Source organism: Spermophilus citellus (assembly GCF_964194105.1).
Source record: "Spermophilus citellus genome assembly, chromosome: 12".
Taxonomy (NCBI): Eukaryota; Metazoa; Chordata; class Mammalia; order Rodentia; family Sciuridae; genus Spermophilus; species Spermophilus citellus.
The window spans coordinates 99,548,012-99,558,230 of NC_138198.1; the positions used below are offsets into that span (position 1 = coordinate 99,548,012).

At 38.2% G+C, this 10,219-nt stretch overlaps 1 pseudogene across 1 annotated transcript; it reads left to right on the plus strand.

Moving 5' to 3' along the window:
- Positions 1–2,062: 2,062 nt before the first annotated feature.
- On the plus strand, positions 2,063–5,139 carry LOC308631665 (mediator of RNA polymerase II transcription subunit 8-like; annotated as a pseudogene). The gene is made up of 2 exons: positions 2,063–2,088; positions 4,422–5,139. The product of its transcript is annotated as a mediator of RNA polymerase II transcription subunit 8-like (transcript).
- Positions 5,140–10,219: the final 5,080 nt, after the last annotated feature.

Sequence of the window (10,219 nt, forward strand, 5' to 3'; positions counted from 1 at the left end):
TGAAGTCCCAGGCACACCCCAGAGGCACAGGAATGCATCCTGTCACGGATGCACACTACTGCTTGACTTGGGTATGAAATGATAAATCATTGATGTGGTCTGATATGAAAATAATGCTAACGAGACCCGTAGCTAGCAAAGCAGTGACTCCAGAGGAGCAGGGTTCAGGGGACAAGTCTCATACCACTTGAAAGCAAAGCCAGCTTCTATCCCATTAAAATAATTGAGTTTGGGCATAATATTTAATTTATTTTTAATTTCAAAGTGTAGAAAAGAAGTATATGAGATTTTTATGTTTATCAAAGAGAAGCAGGCACAGTCTTACAAAGACTAAGAAACCACACACAAACCATACAACAGAGTCTGGGATTGTCTGTTTCTTTTCATAGAAGATTTTTTTTTCATATTCCATGGAAGTTTTTAAATAGACATCAATGGCTTCCCACACAACACACACACATACACTCACATACACACACATACACATACACACTGCACAATAACACCACTTACTTAGGTAATATTTGCTCCATATAATGTTAAGAAATAGTCTTACAATTCCTTGAATTCTATATGAGTAGCTGTTCTCCTGCATCCTATGTACCTAGAGTAAAACAGAGAGTGTTTTTGTTCACCATGCTTGAAGGGAATTAAACAGAGCAAGCAGAGCTAGCAAAGAGTTACAAAGTTTTATCCAAGGTCAGCTTTGCCTGTTAGTGGCAGAATTGGAAATAAAAACCAGGACTCCCCTTCTTCTTCCTGTCCTGTGCCCATTGGACCAAACTGCTCTCAATCAATAGGCAGCCAGTTATGACGGATTCACATTCTACCCAGTGTCAATAAAAACAAAAATCAAGTTTTAATCAAAACACATAACCAAGATCTACATTTCTCTTGGTCTCGATAAATCTTCCCCAAAGGAAGCGGGCTAAAATTCTTTACATTTAAAAAATGAGCTCCGCTGGGACTCCAAATTCCAGTTCGATTTTTGAGCCGAGGCATTTTTTTTCTTTATCATGCACTTGGTGCTGTAGTGTGATAAGAGCCCCATGCAGACCATAAAACTAATTTATCATCTGTAAGGTGTACAAAGAAAATGGTAGCTGCCTACTTGTCTGCTTGACATATGAGGTCATTTTTGCCGCTAGCTTTCTAATACTGAGCAATTTTATCAGCTATTTATATACATTAATTGTGGGTACCCATATGCTCAATGTTGTATTTAATAATGCATTGCATTGAATATGCATTCCTTAAGTTTTAGCATGCAGTGAGCATCTTGCATTTAACTATTTGGTTTGCCTATTAAAGGCCATTATTCAGCTATGCCATGTTACCTTCTCTTTCAACTGAATTTATGTTTCTTTAAATCTGGTTCACCCTACTGAAACCCATTGAAGTGGACAAGGCCACCTCACATGTCCCAAGGGCTCCAAGCAAAAGCAAGCAGAGGAAGTGCCATGGTCCACTTAATAATACTCAAGCAAAAGGATTATTTGATGAATCCCTTTCCCCAAAGGACAGCAGCATATTCACGCTTCACAGTGTAAATATAAATACAGTTCTCAGGCAACAGAGACACGGGATGCTAGATAAAGTGTGAAAACTACCGCAGCAAACAGCCATGCCACAGTGATTTCTTAACTAGCAAGGGGAATCAGTTCAAACATTCAAAGCAACCCCAACCCCCTACTCCTCAAACTGTCCTTAGTTTTGTTCCCCAGAAAAGAAAAACAAGTCCAGGCTCTGCAAGATCCCGGGCTGACGGGTTACACTACCCTTTCCTCTATGCTTTGAATACCCACTTCCTGATAAAGACCAGACCATCAACCACCTCAGGAGACATCCCCGACAAGCTCACATGTCACCAGTGTTAACATCATAAAATTAACTGCTGTGGGACCAGATTTTAAATGGTCCTGATCAAAGACAATTTCTATGGGTATCATCATTTATAAAGTATTATCCCTTGAATTTCTTGGCTCAGAATAAACTTTCAGAAGAGCTTTTGTTACCCAGAAGAACAAAGAAAAGACATAGTTTTGATCATGGGAAGAGTGGGATGGGGACCAAAGAAACCAAACCCAGGTAAAATGTAGCTGATATGAACCTAAATATGGGCAAAGCCATCCCAGGGGCCCAGCTGGTGAGCTCAGCATATGACAAAGGGAAAAGAAGGTGCTGAGCTTGTCATTGGGGCAGAAAGATAATTGCACTTCTTCTCTTGCCCCAGTCTGTGATCTGTGTAGTTTGCATCACATAATCCAGCATTGAACTGTTACCCTTCTAAAACTGGATAACAGAAAATGAATAACAATGTGGGTCCCCCAAATCCTTCCTTGAATTCTATTGCAAGGTGTACATCCTGATTGTTTGCCTGATACATCGGTTATATGAACAGAAGCATCCACATATCAATTATAAAAACCCATTTTTCTTCTGTAGAACTCTGCACTTATAGCTTTCCTGCAGGAAAACAAAATAAAAGAGCAGGCTAGGATGGACCCTCCTTTGGAACCTTCCAGTTATCAAGCCACCAAGCAGGACTGTCTGAGTTTGCTCAGCCTTCCAATGCTAAACTTTTTGCTTGACTTTAATAATTAATTAAAGTGCTTTTGGCTAAGCCCTGGCACTTATTTCAGGAAGGTCTGCATCAAAAAAACAATCTGTGTGATTGTTCCTAATTCTTTCAATGTCCCCTGTTCCCATCCCAGCTTTTATCACATAACCTTCTATGTGAAATCCTTCTTACTCCTCAAGGAAACAGCCTAGGGTCCAATGCCAGCTCAGACATTTGCCCAGCCCTATGAAGGGCTTGCTCTTCATTCTGGTTAAATAGCCCTGAAAATCCAGACATGTCTGGATTTGCACATAGAAAATAGACATACCCTCTTTATAAATATTGTCTAGAACTGAGACTTACTCTTGTTCTATCAGGACAATCTGAAACACTCCAGGACTAGAACATTTGAGCAACTTTTCCCCACAATTATCTAAAGTTGGAAGATCCTATCCTTGCTACCTACTCATTGTGTTAAAACCATTGACAAATTTATCATTTTTTTTCTATATTATAGGTTTACATGATATGTTTTTAAGACCAATGATGAGTCATTCTGCAGCCTGGTCAAGATGCACGTCAGGGAAGTAGATGGTTGGGGAAAAAAATTCCATCAATAACTTTAGGAGCTTCATCATTAAAAAATTTTAAACATTAAATTAAAAAATTTAAGAGTTTTCTTAGCCCTAAACTTTCTTTTGTTTCAATTTATATCTGCTTCCTTTGTTATTTTTGTGTTCTTTTCCTTATTCCTACACCTTTGTATAATTTTAGACCTGCACTTTATTTTTCATACATTTTTATAACTATGAAATGCAAAACTTGGTAATTAGGCTAATGAAATCATTGAGGTCAGGGGAATGCGATGGATCACCCAGAAGCCTTTACAAAATGAGAAGAGAAAGAATTCAGGAGTATAGTCAGAAAACCCAAGAGGTTAATCAGACAGAAAGAACTCAGGGGGCACAGTTTTCAAGGAGCTAAACAAGGAATATTCTATCACATAAGAAGAGGATTTTGGTCTCAAATGCAGCTGATGGGGTCAGGCAAAGTGTCCCCTAAGTTTAAAAAGAGAAAGATCGTTGATGAACTTTACAAAATGAGCTGCAGTCAGTGGTGACAATGACACCCAGGTGACAAAGGGTTAAGAAGAAAATTGGGAGGTGACCTTAGTGACTAAGGATAAAGACTCTCAAGAATGTTGATTACAGTAAAAAGGAGGAATAGGAGACTGAAAAAAAAAAAAACAGTTTTAATAAGAGGAGAACATTTTTTAAAAGATAAGGAAGATATGGAGTATCAAGAAGCCCTGAATTGCCAAAACAATCTAAATAAAAACAAAGCTGCAAGTCTCTTACTTCCCGATTTCAAAACTTACTATAATGCTAACATTAATCGAAACAGTGTAGTACTGGAATAAAGTTAGCTATATAAACCAACAGAATAGAAGGAAGAGCTCAGAATTAAATCCTTTCATATGTGGTCAAATAATTTGTGACAAAGTTGCCAAGACCATTCACTCGGAAAGGACAGTCTCTTTAACAAATGGTGGCAGGAAAGCTGGATATTCACACGCAATAGAATTAACTTGGGCCCTTCTCTAACACCTATACAGAAGTTAATTAAAAACAGATCGAGGCATGGGGATATAGTAGAGTGCTTGCCTCTCGTGCACAAGGCCCTGGGTTCAATACCCAGCATTTAAAAAAAAAAAAGACCTAAATGTAAGAGGTAAAACTATAAAATTCATACAGGGGAAAACACAAGGAAAATTCTTCCCCAAACTGGAATTGGCATTGATATTTTTTGGCATGACACCAAAAGCACAGGAAAGGTGAGAACCAGGGTGCTGCAGCCACAGCTGTAGCAGTACAGAGAAGCAGTTTGGAGTATCATCAGGTGCCCTGTGGAGGCAAGGGGCCGACCTGAGGAGACCACTAGGAAGTTTTCATTTACAAGCTGGAGAAAGAGTATAACTGGCTGACCTGGCCCTCTGACCTAGACAGCTTTTCATTGTTCTCTGGAAAGTTAAACACTCTTAACAAAATCCTTAAGCATAAGAAAACACCTGTGTTCCACAACCAGGTCATTTATTCCTCTGGTGTTGTCCCCAGACCCAAGATGAAGTTCTCATGTAGCAGATGAAGGAAGGACAAGTACCTGTTTTTAGCCATGAGACAGTCCCTGGCCATTTGAGAACCAACTTGACCCTAAGGTTGAAGAGCAGGAGAAGCAAGTAGCAGTGGACACTGTCCAAACTGGTGTTGATGGAGCTCAGCAGCAGATTCCAAGCTTGAATAAAATGTGCTCAAACCTCTGGAGAAAATCAGCAAGGATGAGTGAGAATCATAAAATGAAGGTCTCTGGCCAAACAAGCAGCCCTTTAACCCTGAAGACAGCGATACCTTGGTGGCAGCTGTTGCCTTTGGGAAGGGGCTAATTAGAGACCATCAGGCAGCAGTGATCCTGGTCAATCAGAAGCTGGGACAATCCTTGCAAGAGCATCAGGACCACAGCTAGTAGAGAAGGCAAAATCTACAAGCCAGCAGTGGTCATGCCCATGGGATACAAGTGTCTAAAGCAGGTCAACCATGGAATATGATAAGTAGAAAAAAAAAAAAAAACATCAAGTCAGCTTCAATGTATCCCTACCAGTGTTGAGCATGGACAGCAGCCGCTGCTATCAAGGGGGTCTTTGCAGAGTTTGACAGCATATTACCTTTTATTCAAGGCTCACCTAGATGGGTACAATTAAAAAATAAATTAATTAATTAAGCATGGGCTTTCATCAACAGACAAATCTCTGCTGGTGACTATATGACTTTGGGCAGTGGACCTAAGTTTTCTCATTTGTAAATGATGATAATACCTACCTCAAGGTTTTATGAGAATTCAAATGAGAAAATGACTATACAACACTTAGTACATGGTGTATGAAATAATGGGTATTCAATAAATTATGGTTTCTAGAGCCCCCCCCCCAAAAAAAAATGGTGCAGCTACTGTGGAAAACAATATGGCAGTTCCTAAAAAAACAAAATATGCATAGGATTACTAGATGACCCAGCAATTTCAATTCTGGTGTATACACTCAGAAAAATGAGAAGCAAGGATCCACAAAGACATTTGTACATTTAACGTTTATACCAGTATTACTCATAATAGTTGAAAGGTGGAAACAAACCAAGTGTTCACCCACAAGTGAATGGTTAAATAAAATATAGTATGCACATTCAGTATATCATTATTTGCCTAAAAAAGCACAATTCTGACACAGGCTACAACATGCATGAATCTTGAAGATGCAAAGAAAGGTGAAATAAATCAAACACAAAAGGATACATATGGTACAATTCCATTAAAAGGAGGTATTAAAGTCATCAAATTCGTAGACAGAAAGTATTATGGTGGTAACCAGGCTCTGGGGAGAGAAGAAAATGGGTTTAGGTACTATTAATGAGTACAGACTTTTGTTTCGGGAAGATAAAAACTCTCAAGATGGATGTTGGAGATTGCTCTACTACAGTGTGAATGTACTTTTTAATGCCACGGGCATATACATTTAAAAAATGGATAAACGGTAAGTTTAAGTGCATATATAACCACGAGTTTTTAAATCTGAGGGAGATTATCTAAAAAGAAATTCACTGCTATGAATCCATACAAAGCATATAGGTAAAAACAATACTTATTTATCACATGAACATTGCATGACTTCCTTATGATTAGCAGACGCTAAGAATCCCCATTTTCAGACAAAAATACTGAACTGGAGAGAGGCTAAGAGACTTGTCTACAACCTAACGTGGTTTGTGATTCCTGTCCCAGTGTCCTTTCCAGAAAACCATAGAGCCACTATCAAGGATACTGTGTAAACACAACTAGTCTACTTCTACATCTTCCCGTAACACCTTCCACAGGAGCCTATCCCTTCCCTAATGCACATCCCTACTTCTTCTCCTCCAGGAAACAAATCCATCATATATATTAAGTAGAATTATATATGATATATAATCCCTCCTCTAAGTGGTTTGCTATTGTCCCCTCTCTCCCTTTAAAACATTCAACACTGTCTTTGGAACCATTTTATGCAATTTTAGTACCTATGGCCAAAGGAGAGTAGCTCAGTGAAACTCATGATTTATCTGACTTTGATTCATGATGTCCTTATCCAATCTCTTACTAAAAGGAATGAAGAAATAGATATGAACATGCCTCAGAAATGGTACCCCATTCTCCTGCTTGTTGTCATTGCAATCCATCCAGGGCCATGCGAAGCCATATTAGTGCCTGAGATAAAAGGGAAATTAGTAATTCTGATCCTGTCTAATTTTTAAATTTTGATCTTTTGTTTATTATGGATATATGAATCAATTTTTATTTTCTAAAATATTGCATTAAAACGTGATTTTGAGCCAGGTGCAGTGGAGCACACCTGTGATCCCAGAGGCTTGGAATGCTCAGGCAATAGGATTGAGTTCAAATCTAGCTTCAGCAACATAGTGAATCTCTAAGCGACTTACAAAGATCCTGTTTCTAAATAAAATAAAATATAAAAATGGGCTGGGGATGTGGCTAGGGGTTAAGCACCCCTGGGTTCAATTCCCACTACCAAACATATATACATACACACACACACACACACACACACACACACACATAATATGCATGTATATATACACACATACATACACATATATATAATAGATATGTGTATATAGTTACATATACACATATATATTATTTTATTAGGATTTCTGTTAGTGCTCCTTAAATGTTTGTGACAAGTGTCCCTCACTCATCTCACCCTAGTCCCCACCCTAAATTCACCTCTTCAAAGAAAAAAAAATGTAAAGAAAGAAAAAACAGAAAACTGCCTTTCCTGAATCAGCTAATAAAGCAAAGTCAAGTCAGGTGCCAGTCAAATGTTTCGTGGATAAAAGCGTGAAAGAATCAGCTGTAACCCTACGTGGAGAACAGCCCAGCGTCAATGTCTTTCATGTACCTTTTTGACAGGATCGTTTCAACCGAAAATCAAAAGCTTATATTTAAACACCATAAATTGCATATCTATGAAAAATGAAGTCCCTACAGGCTAACTTTCTGCATTTTTGTTCTTTTTAAAGAAGGTATTAGAGCAATTTGGGCTGTCTTCTTAAAAGATTTTTATTGTTGTGTGATAGGTAGCAGGAAGCTATCAACTGAATATGTAGCCAACAGGTCAGAAAGAAAACAATGTGGCTTGACTGCTAAGGATGTCAGTTCTGTCTCAGACTGACCAAGGTGCGGTGTATGTGTGTGTGTGCAAATGCTTTGCATCTCTGCACCCCAGGCCTTGTTTATCAGCTCCCAGCCAAGCAACCTGAAATAGCTTTGTCTTCTAAATGCTACAGAGCTTTTCTCTTTGACTAGGAAATCTGTCAGGAGACCTGGCAGAACATTCTCCCACTCAGTGACAGTGGGGGTGAGAAAGTCTGCTCTTCCCTTTCCGAGGAATGCATTTGGAAGAGGCTTGAGAAGGCTCTAGTCAGATCTCAAGGAGCAGGACTGTTGAGAGAGGAAAAACTGTCTCCTCATTCGTCAGGCAAGGCAAATGCCATCACACTGCAGGCACAGTGGGAGAGTGGAGATAATGAGGTATTTTGAAACAGCAGACATTGTCAGAAAGACAGAAATTGGGAAAAAGGCTGAGGTGGTGAGTGATTATTTCTCAAAGGAGCAATGGAACACAAAATGGCTCTCAGTTTGGGTTAAGCAAGGGAGATGAGAAAAGGAAGTGTGTTATGAATTATTTACTAGTGGATATAGTTTAGCTTTGATCCCAGTCCTAATTGTAAGGTTGTCTTGGTATGTATAAACTGAAATAAAAGAGAGTTGCCAGCTTTTCTGACTATGTATTCCCATGGATGCACATATACCATGTTGTTCCTTAAAGATATACATAGGCTGAGTTTAGATTCATTTATAAGCTATATAATTCATCAGGTACTGGGAAGGTGATCTATCCTTCAATATGGTCTTCATCTGGGCTAAACTGTCTAAAATTCTGTCACTAGAGCTGCATTAATTTGAGTTAGTCATGATCTTTTTATTAAGTCTTTTTATTTATAAGTAAAACTGCACAAAGATAGAGGTAGTATTTATTAAGTGAACACTGAATTGTGTCCAAAAGAATATAAAAGTTTTTAGTATTTTCAATGACTACCCAGTGTCCTAAATCACCCAAGACACTGTCAGATTTCATATATCGTCCTGAAATAACATCAACTTTTACTCTTAAAAGTCATATTAACTAGTGAACTATATTCTCACCATATCTCAACCATTTTTTTTCAATTGGTCTATATAAAATAGATTAAATCAAGACCTGAAGAGACCCTAGATAAACAGGACAAAGTGTTTGGCTGTCTCAGAGTTCTGAAGAGGGAACACTAATGAGAAATGTCATCTATTTCATAATTTTGCTTCAGTCCTGATCTGATCCAGAACATCACTCTATCCAGACTTTGTTGCCAGCCCTTTCCTCATCATATGAGGAATGTAATACAGCACCTCCCACACTTGGTTACAAGCAGTCTATCAATTGCAAATGAAAAATCAATCAAGAGAAGCATGCAACAATTAAATAACAAACTATTCAGGAGACTGTGCTGGTCATCTGCTAAATAAAAACTCCTGAAGTTTACAAAAAGCTGAAGGGGCCATCATTGCTGCTATCAGAAGGAGGTGTAGAAAAACCTGGATAACTCACACCTAGATAATTTTCCCACAAGAAATGGGAACTTGTTATTGCATCAATTCAGTGGCATTAACTGAGCAGGTATCAGACACTTCTCTGACCCTTTGACTAGGCCAAACATTAATGTGGGGTTCTTTTATAATACTCCATACTTCCTTTCTCATATTCTCATACCATGCTTTCATGTCTTTATTCTTAAATTAGCCATCTTTCTGCTAGGATGTAAACCCCTTGGTCATAAAAATAATTAACAGGTATTACAGCAGGCAATGGTCAAAGCACTTTGTATCAATTCAATAAATCCTCAAGGTCTCCCCAACAATGAGACTCATCTGTCTTCTTGTTAAAAAAAATGAGGCTCAAGTAGTTTTTTCAAGGTTATACATATTCTAAGAGTTATAGCTAGCATTCAACTTCAGATTGCTTTAAACCATTATGCCAAATAGTCCGCCTTGGAGAGCAGCAATCAGATTGTCATAGACTTTTTTTTTTTAATTCTTTTTTTTTCAGATTGTCATGTTCTTTACCAGTGTTCCCAAAAAGCCTAACAGAGTGTTTATACCATAATTGAGGCTCAAAAATATTTGAGAAAAGAATAAATACATGAGTAGCTTTAGATCCTGGCCACTAGAACAGGTGCAATTCCCAAAGAGCTAAATAAGTCACAGCTGCAGCCTTCTCGGGGCTCACACTCTATCAAGTCCCAATGAAACCTAGAAAGCAGAGTCAGTAACATGAAAAATTTGAGTGATGTTTTAATTATTTGCCTTGCACCCCATTTTTTAAAACCACCACATTGTTTTTAACTTCAAAAGATATGTCATTATGATTGAGCTTAAATTTAGTGTGATGTTTTGCAAAAGTATTGTGTTGGAGGGAAATACAGGAGAATCATAAGATATATACTAGGCTCAAAAGTC